This window comes from Bacillus rossius, unplaced genomic scaffold (genome assembly GCF_032445375.1).
Source record: "Bacillus rossius redtenbacheri isolate Brsri unplaced genomic scaffold, Brsri_v3 Brsri_v3_scf22, whole genome shotgun sequence".
In the NCBI taxonomy this organism is placed as follows: Eukaryota; Metazoa; Arthropoda; class Insecta; order Phasmatodea; family Bacillidae; genus Bacillus; species Bacillus rossius.
In genome coordinates this window covers 265001-277500 of record NW_026962393.1, presented here as the reverse complement: position 1 = coordinate 277500, position 12500 = coordinate 265001, and the positions used below count along the sequence as shown (strand labels likewise).

The 12500-nt window shown below is 47.6% G+C and overlaps 1 non-coding gene across 1 annotated transcript; it reads left to right on the top strand.

Annotated features, from left to right (window-relative positions):
* The first annotated feature begins 7822 nt into the window (after positions 1–7822).
* On the top strand, positions 7823–7941 carry LOC134543824 (5S ribosomal RNA). Its single transcript, XR_010077273.1, has one exon. It is a non-coding gene; the product is annotated as a 5S ribosomal RNA (ribosomal RNA).
* Positions 7942–12500: the final 4559 nt, after the last annotated feature.

Here is a 12500-nt window from a genome sequence, read left to right as displayed (position 1 = left end):
AGCGTGGCTTCCCCAGCAGCAAGCGGAGGGCGGAATGAAAGAATATATGAAGAGAGCGGAAGGTAGTTGGGGAGGCGTGCGCCCAGACGGGAGAGCAGTAAAGGAGTATAGAAAAGACGTAGAGCCGGAGCAAGTTGACCCGGATGGGAACCGGGAGAGGACACGCCGGACGGAGGAGAGGGGCCAACGCGTGGAGGGCACGCCTGGCCGAGGAAATTGACTCGGTGATGTGGGCCCCCCACCGCAGGCCGGAGTCCAGACGGACACCCAGGTACGTCACCACCGGGGACCAGGGAATCGGAACACCGTGTGAAACAACAGGGGGCGGGGGGGCGGGGGAAGCGGCGGGTGAAAAACGCCGCCTGCGATTTGCCGGCATTCGCCAGGATTCCCCAAGAATGGTAGTACGAGGTGATGGATGCAACCGCCGCCGTAAGGCGGACGGGAACGTCCGCGACGTGACGAGATGATGTGACAATGGCGGTGTCATCAGCGTACAAGGTGAGAGAACAATGCGGAGGAGTAGGGATGTCAGAAGTGAAGAGGGAGAACAAGATGGGGGACAGGATGGCACCCTGAGGGACGCCAGCAGGGATGTCGCGGGACTGCGAAACGACATGAGAGACACGGACACAAAATGAACGATGTGAAAGAAAGTTGTAAATAATGTGAATGAGGGCAGGAGGGAAGCCCTGATATGCCAACTTGATGAGGAGCGCGTGATGGTTGACAGTATCGAAGGCCTTCGAAAGATCGAGGAGGATGATACCAGAGTGTTGAAAAGAGGTGAAACCGGCGGTGATCTGGTCCACGACGCGCGCCACGGCGTGCTGAGCCGACAGCCCGCGCCGAAACCCGAATTGAAATGATGGAAGGGGACCGAGAGGGGTGAGATGATGCTCCAGCCGGCGGAGGAGGACTCTCTCGGCCACTTTTGAAAGGACAGACAGGAGACTGATGGGCCGGTAGCCCGAAGGAAGATGAGCATTGGCACGCGGCTTCGGAATGGGGACGACGATCGCAGCCCGCCACGCAGTGGGGAAATGACCCGTGAGGAGAATACCGTTGACAAGCTTGGTGAGGTACACGGTCGCCTTCCGAGACAGGGAGAAGACGAGCCGTGGATGAATGGCATCTGGCCCAGGAGCAGTTGTGACACGAAGGTGCGTGATAATGGAATGAATTTCCCCCGGGGTAGACAGACGGATGTCACCGGGTGCGGGCGGAGGAGGCGGGGTGTAATGAGTGGGAAGGAGGGAAACCACCCCAGGGGGAATACGAGGGGTGAATGACGAGTGAAATGAATCCGCCAGCAGCTCCGCCTTCTGGGCAGGGGACTCGCAAAGGCCCTGCGGCCCCCCACCCAGGGGCGGGATGATGGACGGCGTGGCACGAAGGTTCCGCGCGTACCGGAATATGGACCCCGACTGGAAGGAGAGGGAAGACACTTTACGGACCCGCTCCGCCGCGAGCCACTCCTCAGTGAGCGCCCGGCACCGCGCCCGCAGGTGCACATAGTCGAGCCAACGAGCAACGGCGCGGGACGACTGCCACCGCCGCCGCGCGGCGTCGCGGGCCGCGATGAAGTGTCGAAGGTAGGGAGGAAAGGGAGTGCCACGAATGACAGTGGAGCGGAGAGGAATGGTGGCGCCAGCAGCCGCGAGCACAGCATCACTGAAAACGTGCACGCGCTCATCGAGCTGCTGCGGGGAAGCGACATGGAAGTGCAGATCGAGGTGCCTATCGAGATGAGACCGGTAGGCACCCCAATCTGCACGACTGAAGTCGAACCACGGGCGGGGTCCATGGAGGGGGAGAGAATCGTTACGAACGAAACCAACGACAGGGGTGTGATCTGACGTGAGCTCGGCCCGGGCCTCGAGCCCCGACACAGCCACCTGTCCAACAGAAAGGAGGAGGTCGAGGACACTCGGCCGCTGCCGGACGTGACATGGAATGAAAGTGAATGAGGGGGGAGCGTGAATGGCGAGACGGGGGGAACCCTGAACGAGGCGCTGAAGCTGAGTGCCCCGATTGCTCGTGGACACACAGCCCCAAGCGCGATGCCGGCAATTGAAATCCCCGCCCACGACCACGCGCGCGTCCAGATGGAAGAGAGCACGCAAGTCGTCTGCCGGGAAGGGACCATGTTCAGGGAGATAGACGGAGCACACAGTGAGAGGATGAGGAGCCAGATGGAGACGCACCGCCACCGCCTCGGCATTGCGGAGGGGGGGCAGCGCGCGCTGATGGTGCGGGAGGGTAGACAGGATGAGGAGAGCAACACCACCCCCACGAGTGTCCCGGTCCCAGCGATAGATGACGTACCCAGGCACGGAGAAGGGGAGATCGGGTTTGAGCCATGTCTCAGAGAGAAGGACAAGGGCAGGCCGTTCAGTGGACAGGAAGTGCCGGAAGTCCCCCAGCTTCGCTCGAATGCCCCGGGCATTCCAGAGGACAAACTTAAGCTGCTGGGAGCACAGTCCGGAGGAAGTGGAAAATGGACTGGAAATAAATGTCGGCCTGGAGAAGAGGGGTAGGAGCCTGAGAGATGCGGAAGATGGCATCGGCAAAGAACGGCAGCCACGGGAGGAGATTCAGCCGGGCGAGCCAATTGAAAGTCTCAAAAAACACAGGAAAGGGAGCGGAAGCCGGGAACACGGCCGGAGGGCGCACGGAAGGCGGCAGAGAGGAATCAGAAGGGGGGACAGACGCGGGGGGGCAGTCCGAAGGGACTGGCAGGGTGGCAGGAGCCGGAGCAGGAGCTGCAGCGAGGGAGGAAGCAGCGGGCAGCTGCACAGCCCGCGAGCCCTCCTCAGCCCTCGAGTCCAAAGGCGCTCGCGACACCGGGGGACACGCCGGCTGCACCAGGCCGGGAGGAGCGAGGGAAGGCGAAACACCTGCAGCAGTGGTGGGAGCAGGAGGAGGGGCGCGCAACAAGACAGAAGAAGAGTCAACTGGAGGTGGACCAGGCACGGAACAAAAGAGAGAGGGTAGCTGGGGCGCAGGGGGGACCGGGGCCAAAGGTGGGCACGGGGAACGCGCCGCAGGTTGGCCAGCCACTAGCCCAGCGTAGGAAACGGCAGAGGGGCATGACGGAAGAGAGAACGAAGGGAGCGGCGGGAACATGTCCTCGTGCGGCCGGCGCTGGAACTGAAGCGGAGCACGGGGCTGCCGAGGAGGCGCCGCAGAGGCGTCCTGGCCCGGCGGACGAGGCTTTGGTCCCTGGCGACGCAGCTGCCCCTCGATGAACTGCACGTAAGTGGGGCAGGTACGAGCATTCGCCGGATGTGGCCCCGAGCAGTTCACGCACTGCGGAGGCTCGTCGGGTAGCTTCGGGCAGGACCCGCGGACGTGGTGCTGGGTGCAGCGGAGACAGCGGAAGGGATTTCCACAGTCCGCCGCGTGGTGTCCCCACCTCTGGCATTGGTGGCATTGAAGAGGCCGCGCCGTGCCCCGGAACTCCTCCCATTGGACGGTGAGGCCAGCTAGGTGCCGGACTGCTCGGGCCTTGGCGACCTGCGCGGCATCTGCGAGGACCACGAGAAATCTGATGAAGCCCCGGTGGAGCTCGCGCTCCGAAGTGAGGGGCCGGAGCGACTCGGGGTGCACCCCAACGGCACGCAGTTCCTCCAGGACCGAGTCCTGGGAAGTCTCGGAGGGGAGACCCGCCAGGACAATCCGGGGTGAAGTCTTCCGACCCAATGGAAACGTGTGGCAAGGGATGCCATGGTCCCGGAAATACGTCAGCAGGGCCTCCCGGTCGTGCAGGCTTGTGGGGTGATAGCGTGGATAGCCCCGAAGATAGTCCACGGTGAAGTTCCCCTGCAGCTTCTGCCGCAGCGACCGGTTCCCGCGAATGGCGTCAACATTCAGTTTGGTATTGACAACAATTGGCGGAATGCGCCGTGGCGCAGTACCACTATCCGGTGACAGCCCGGGCGGGCGAGGGGCCACAGCAGGCGCAGGCGTCGAAGGAAGACCAGGCTGGGCCGGCGGGACAACACGGTCGGCCGCCGCCAGGACACCCGGCACAGACGCAGTGTCAGAGGCAGCCCCGGGACAGCCACGAGGGACACCGACGGCCAGGCCAGGCACGCCAGGGTCCGCCACAGCAGACCGGCGCGGTCCCCGGGACAGGGAGCCCGAAGCCGCCTGCGCCGACGCCATGGCAGCACCGACGCCATCAGTGGACGGCCCCGGGCAACTGGAGATGGGCCCACCGGCAGTAGAGCCAGGCAGGGGCGCACCGGCGGCGAGGCTGCGCCAGGTCTCCTCAACCTGGTGGAGCAAATGGACATCGGGGAGCGAGCCCCGACGCCGCGGGCTCACACCAGGGCCGTCAGAGTCGATGCGGTGCAAATCGTCCGGCCAGGATGGCACCCGCGAAGTGGAAGCAGCAGGAGCGCAGCCCCGGGCCACGGCGTCAATTGTGGCATCAACTGAAGAGCCAGCATGGCGCTTCAGCGCCAAAGTGGAGTCCAGCTGGGTGCGCCGGGACTTGTGTAGATCGGCCCGGGCAATGGCGCGTGAAGAAGGCGTGCTACCACCATCGTCGTTCGGGCGCTGAGAGGCAAACCAGTGGCGAGATACAATAGCCTTTGCCGCATCCTTCGATATTTTGGCAGGCTTCCTCTCAACAGGGCTACCAGGAGGCGAAGCGTCATCAGAATCGGAAGAGGACGAAACCGCATGAGCAGAATGCCGACCAGGAGTCGCCCAAAATTTATTCGCACCCTGGGAGCGAGGTGGAAGAGGCGAAAGTGGAGGTTGCCCCAATGGAAATGATAAAGTGTCTTTGTCGGCCATCTTGGTTGCAGGTAAGCACAAAGCGACAGAATCGATACTCCCACACTCACAATCGATCCATCACCGACGAAGCAGAATGTTTACATAGTAACACGAAGTAAGAAACACAGTTTAAAATGTAACTAGGCAGAGCCCCGACGCACAAACACCTGTGCAGATGCCTGAAGGTACGTAGATGTCGAAATATAGCACTTCGATACACAAATCACCACTGAACACAAGAAATCGAACCAAAACACAAGCTACCAGGAAGAAGCTGTACACTGGTCCGCAACCTACGAGAAAGTGGCGCCCCGGCCGCTGGAAATTACTTTTGTTACACGTCCCTCCGCGGAGCGCGACCAATCACGAGCCGCGGAGCGCTCCGATTGGTCGCGCAACAAGAAGCCAAGAAAACTTTTCACGAAAAAAATTCAGTTCCCGTCTCACTCATCTAGCGACAGCGGCACAGCTCAGACCTACGATGCCCCCCAAGACGAGCGGTAAGGCAGCCAAAAAGGCGGGCAAGGCCCAGAAAAACATCTCGAAGGGCGACAAGAAAAAGAAGCGCAAGAGGAAGGAAAGCTACGCAATCTACATCTACAAAGTGTTGAAGCAAGTTCATCCGGACACTGGCATATCATCTAAGGCCATGAGCATCATGAACAGTTTCGTGAACGACATTTTCGAGCGCATCGCGGCAGAGGCCAGCCGCCTCGCCCACTACAACAAGCGCTCCACCATCACCAGCCGCGAGATACAGACGGCCGTGAGACTGCTGCTGCCCGGGGAGCTGGCCAAGCACGCTGTCAGCGAGGGCACCAAGGCTGTCACCAAATACACCAGCTCCAAGTGAGCAGGTCTGGTGTGCACATGCTTACATAAACGGTCCTTTTCAGGACCAAGAACATGATCATGAAAGGAAATGCTTCTGCTGCTGTTCTACAATTCCCTCAATCCCTATGATAGTAAATGTAAGCTTAACCAAGGCAGAAATATTTTCATTAAAAAAAGTCTTTAAGACGCATGGTTTACTGGCTGAGATATATATATATATTTTTTTTTTTGCTTACTTCTGTGGTCATTAGTACATTGCTACAAATATATTTATATATATAAAAAAATAAATAAAAAAATCCTTTCTATTTAATTTAGTTAGATCATATATCAATATTAATGGCAAAGACCAGTTGCATCGATTCACTTTGAAAATAATTCCATTTGTGCTAAAACTGGACACAGTAAAAAAAAAAAAAAAAAAAAAAAAAAAAAAAAAAAAACTGAAAAAAAAATATATATATACACACACACACACACATAATTCGAATTCATATTATGCTTAACTGCGTTTGAATTTGCAATCATGCACAAGATGTTTTGTACTTCGAAGTAAAAACAACATAATGTACTATTTAACTACCCACAGTACAAATGGATCCAAAAAAAAAGTGAATTTTCATGCAGACGAAAATGCTTACATTTATTCTATTTATATTAAGTACCCATTACTAACAGCTTATACTGGGTGGAATACAACAGTTGACATGATTTTACTTATATGGCAATTTAATATTTAACCAAAATTAATGGTAAACTAATATTTTAAAGTGTCATTTATGGCCCCTTACCTTCAGCATGTTTGCTTCCTTGCACACAAACGAGGACAAACACATCACCCAACTGAAAAAAAAAAAAAAATTTCACTTGCATCACAAATAATTTAAAATTTTTCACCACATGAAGTAAATATTTCGCAATAAAAAAAAATATAGCCCTAGGACTCGTGTGCACACCTTTTCTTCCCCACATCGCAAACGCAAACAAAACTTCCAAATTATTACAAAATCACTCGATTATTATACATACATAAACACACATGTATTTTCCGAATAAGTGAGAAATGCAGGCCGATGAAAGTCAAATTTCGTTTCGGAAATTAAATCTCGCACAACTACCGACACATAACCAAACTTGCGTACATTTACATAGCATTAACCCTCTAAATAATAAACAAATGAAAGCAGAAAAAACAACATCGCTACCCACCGCGCGCGCTCCTGGCGGCGGGAGTAGGAACTACTTTGCACACAGACCGACATAGCCCCCTGCCAAAAACAGTAAAATAAATAATATATATAAGTCTTTTGGCGGGAAAAAATTTCTCAACCGCCTGGGAGCACCCTAGTGTGTGCCTGTCTTTAGGTTATGTTACTTTTAACTTCATTTTCTACAGGCAGACGCGAGGGTGCTCGCCCATTATTTTTATTTTTTTAAATTCTTTCCTACCTTTGGTGTGCCATGCAAGAATTTATCGTCAAAATGGCGGCCCCGAGTGCAAATTTCTCGTCTGCACTGCTGGCTGGATGATTATGTGATGTTTTGAAGGAGGGTGTTTTTTTTTTGTTTGGATTTTGTGAGAGGGGGGGAGGGGGCTGGGCTAGCTTTTTTTTTTTTAAATTTTCTAAACATTCATCTCTTATGTAACAGTGTTCAGCATTAAAAAATTTAAAAGAAGAGGCACTTACTCATCAATTTCAAAACAGCCTATGAAGAAAAATAAAAAAAATTTAAATTCATTCCAGTTTTATACATTCATGATTTGATCACATGTATAACTTTTCTTTTTTATTACCTTATTTAATTTTATTATTATTACTACTATTGCTGCTACAACCTAGAAGATACCTCAGTGATACTAATACCTGCTGGTAAAGTTAAAGGTTTCACCTTTCTTTCTTTAAACATATCACAATACCTTTCTTGAGTTAAATATTATCTAATGGCTTTAAGAAGTTATGGTAATGTTCATCAGTTATAGAGTGTGGGTTTGTGTGTGTGTGTGAGAGTGTATTTTGAAGAGGGCTTTGGTGGTTGGGATGGTGAGGGTGGTGGGTGTTGTGTGTGTGGGGGGGGGGGGGGGGGAAGTAAAAGAGTGTTCATTACACGATTTCTCCTGTTGTTTGTAACAATCACACCTGGTATAGCTATTTCGAGTGGCAAATACAAACTGCAAAAAAAAAACATCTATATCATTGCCAACGGCCATATCACGATGAACACACCGGTTCTCGTCCGATCACCGAAGTTAAGCATCGTCGAGCGTGGTTAGTACTTAGATGGGTGACCGCTTGGGAACACCACGTGCCGTTGGCACTACTATTTTGCACCCTACAGAAAAAAATTTTTTTTTTAAAAATTTCAATTTTAAATTTTTTTTTCCCCCCACAATCACCACATTTCCCCCCCCCCCCCCTAACACACACACTCACTCTCTCTCAATCAATCAATCAATCAATCAATCAATCAATCAATCAATCACTCACTCACTCACTCACTCACTCACCCACCCAGTAGCTGTGAATCTTTGCATGTGTATACCTCATACAAAATTCAAAGTGAAAAAATAAATATATAAGTGTATATGTATGTATGTATGTATGTATGTATGTATGTATATATGTATATATATATATATATATATATATATATATATATATAAACACACACACACACACCTATTTTGAAGTTTCTCTGTTTCAGTGGGCAGTTATGTATAATAATGAGAGATTCAAAAAGACGTTGATAACAATGTCATCAATGCCTGTTTAGTGTGCTCATTTGTTGGATGGTCGGCAGCAATACTAGAGGTGGTACAGCTGTAACCTGTAAAATTGTACCTGCAATGTGTTGTGTATGGAAAAAAATAAAAATTATATCATCTAAATTTTTGTTATCCAACAATAACCTTCCCATCAATGCATGATGTCACAGTAGCCATAGCTCTACTCTTTCTGCCATATAACATTGGGGGAAAAAAAAAAAAAAAGGAGCTATTAGAATAATAACAAAAGATAAAAAATCATCTAACTGCAGACCAAAATTCAAAAAACTTAAAGTCCTGACTGCCATAAATGAATACGTTCTAGAAACTTTTTATTCATTCTTAAGAAAAAGAAGAAAAAAAAAATTATTATTTTTTTTTTTTTTTTTTTTTTTAGATATTCGCACATAGGTATAACACCAGAAATGCTAGTAAATTGAGGATAGTTGAACATAACACTAGGCGATTTGAAAATGGACTAAATTACTTGGGAGTAAAACTTTACAACTTAATATCACAGAAAATAACTAAAACAATTTACCAGTATTAAAAAAAAAAACAGTAAAAAAAATTCTTCTAGAATATCCTACCTACCCTCTGAAGCTATTCTTTAATTTGATTGATAATAGAGAAATTGAACTGTTAATTTGTTGAATGGACTTGTGATAACAGCTGCTTCATGTTTTGCATAAAGTTAAATTGTGTAACATGTTATGTATTTTTTTTTTTTGAAATTTTTTTTCTTGGTAACTTGCATCATGTAAATATTAATTGTCTGCACATACATGTTCTATATCCCGGAGCCTTGACTCCACGTGGGATCAACAGAACAAAAATACAAAAAAAAAAAAAAAATCCAGCTCACTAATCTAGGTGCATTTTGCTAACAATATTTGGAATATATATATATTTTTTTTTGTGTAACATGCAAATTCTGTATTATTCTGCACACATTATTTATAATCTTCTATCATTTTCTTAGATAATAACTATTAATTCATAAAATAGATTGTGTGTGCATAACCTCCTGGAAACATTTGCACTTACCTCCTACTTTACTTTTTCATTTAAGCAATCCTATTCGCATGTATACACTTAGGTTGCAGCATCGAAATTGTGTAAAATTCAAAGTGTGTATTGCCTGAAAAAAAAAAAAAAAAAAAAAAGACATACCAAATATTTGCATACAGCGACACACTACATATTTGCACACAGTGGAGTTTTGCGGTAATTAACCTAGCACAATTTACCACACGCAATCACACGCCCGCGATGAGATAACACACTCGCTGTTTTCCTGTTGACCGGCACGAGGAGTAAGAAAAATTGATATTTACACGAGCACACACTCCCACACTAGTCACAACGTCGGTCATCAAGTTGTGTTGAAAATTCCTGTAGCCTCTGTTTTCCCAAATGATTTCACTTAAAATTTCATTTAACAAGACCATAAACAAATTTACAATACTAATTTCTTAAACAAACACTTCAGCGAACAAGTGACTGTCGCATTCATTACAAAGCTTACAACTTAACAGATGTTTCCGATGTGAAATAAAATAAGAAAATGTTTTACAACCAACCTAGAACATTTAGTCAAAACGTTTTTGTCCTGGTTTATGATTATTTTCCGTGACATGAATGTTTCAAAACTAATAAAAATACGAATGCAGCCAAATATAATGAAGTTAGCACATAAAAGACGACTTAAAATATTTCATTTTTCGAGAATTGGCAGAGCAAGAACGCACAGGTCCAACGGAAATTTCTTTAAAGATAAACGACCATCGGACAAAAACACCCCCTCCCCTCATCCTCAAAAATACGTGAATAATATACTTTTTCAATTATATTTTTATCGTTTTTTTTTTTTTTTTTTTAATATACTCATTAAAACTTCAAAATAAGCAGGTACTCGTGTGTTTTTCTCTCTACAATGTACCTGATCTCGGTGCGTAAACCTACATCATTTAGAGATGGAATTAATGTACACATACAAGTAAAATTTTGTTCCATTGTAAAATTGAGAGAAAGAAGGTTTTCCAAACGCATTAAGTATGGAGACTTTAAATAAGATTACGAGCTTATAAATGTTTGCAACGAAATAAAGTGACCATGTATCTGCAATTTCAAAAATATTTTTGCTCTGCTAACCTCACATGCAAGCAAGTAAAAATAACCTCACAACTTACTTACCTCTCTCAATTTCGCAGTACCAAAACATAGAAGGGATAAATAGGATAGTTTTTATTCGAAATCCTGCAAGAGTTTTAATTTTTATTAAAATATTTCTCCAATGTAGCATGTGTGTGGAATACTTCATCAGCAACTTGCATCTGCACCTTGAGTGAATTGAAGGGCAGCCAGTTTTAAAAGCTAAACAGAAACTGCACTCTTGAGAATGCATCAGATCCAAGTGAAATGCTTGTTGTGTGTACAGTTAAAAGTTTTATTATTCACACAATGAAAATGTAAACAAAATTTACTCACAATAATAATCACATCATCCTTGGAGGTGCACGAAGAAAGCCATTCCAGGTGGCACTGAACAAGGTGATTTGCTAGTGCTTCCACAGCAAACAGCCTTCATGAAATTATCTCCACATTTTCAGCATACTATACACTAAAGTATACCTAAGTTAATTTAACCATTTTCAAGTGATTCCAGCACAAATTACGTATTTGATTCCTTGAATAACATCTGCAAATGAAAAGTTCCCTGTTTGGTGTAGCAGTAAATTTAAACAGCTCGCAGTGCAAATTAAACAGTGCAGCTGCCATAAAAAAATTACACTATTAGTGGAACTGCCCATTATGTCATCGTAGACTGCTGACATTTAGAAAACATTGAAAAATCAGTGCTAAAGAAGCCCTACATTACTTTCGCTGTCCAAAGTGCGCTGCTCCCTACGTGAGCAAGGCATCGAGAATTTTCTGAACCGTCCGCAACCAGAAAATTGGGTAACCAGATATTTGCAGAGAGAAAAATTTTATTTTCACTTTGCTCTTGCATTCTGTAGGATCAGTCTCGTCATGGCAGATACCGCAGCAGCGACTGCAGCACCAGCTGTTGCCCCATCACAGGCAGCTTCCCCGAAGAAAGGCAAGGCTGCGTCGAAGAAGCCACGAGCCAAGCCCGCGCACCCGCGCACATCTGAAATGGTGGCCTCTGCGATCAAGAGCCTCAAGGAAAGGGGCGGCTCATCACTGCAAGCCATCAAGAAATACGTCGCCTCTACCTACAAAGTAGATGCGGAAAAGCTGGCACCTTTCATCAAGAAATACTTGAAGGCAGCAGTGGCTAGCGGCGAGCTTGTCCAAACCAAAGGCAAGGGTGCGTCTGGCTCCTTCAAGCTGGCTTCAGGGACCACCGGTGCTCCGGACCAGCCCAAGGCTCCAAGCGGCAAGCGTGGTGCAGCTGCCCCTAAGGAAAAGAAGCGATCCGTAGCCAAGAAGGCAGCGGTGGGCAAGAAACCAGTCAAGAAGACTCCGCCTACAACAGAAAAGAAAAAAAAGGCAGCAGCTGCAACCCCCAAGCCCAAGAAGGCACCTTCAAAGGCAAAAAAGGTGTCCAAACCTCCCACGAAGAAACCCCGTGCTCCAAAGCCAAAGAAGGTTGCCCCAAAGAGCAAGTCGCCCAAGAAAGCAGCCCCAAAGCGGAAATGAAGATGCCAGCAGGACCGCTGGCACTTTCTGTGGCACTGTACCACCTTATCGGCCCTTCTAAGGGCCAACAATACTAGTCATGAAGGTATCAGTTGTTGCAATCATTGCCTCCTATAGCCACACCTCTGCCGTTAGGTAAAATTCTGGTTAAAAAATTTCTTATGGTATTTGAAGCGGGGGAAATAAATAAATAAATAAAGAAATTTATCAATTACATTGTGTGTATAGTTTAGGTGCAAAATTATTTAAAGTTTTTAAGCAGGAAAACGTCTTACAAACATCTCACTCTTATTTCAGCATATATATATATACACATATATACACACACACACACACATATTTTTTTTGTAAGGATTAGGTCTCAGGGTATTAATGGTGAACTTTATGCTGCTGCTGCTGCTGCTGCTGCTGATGGTGCTGCTACTGCAGACAGGCACTGTTTGAA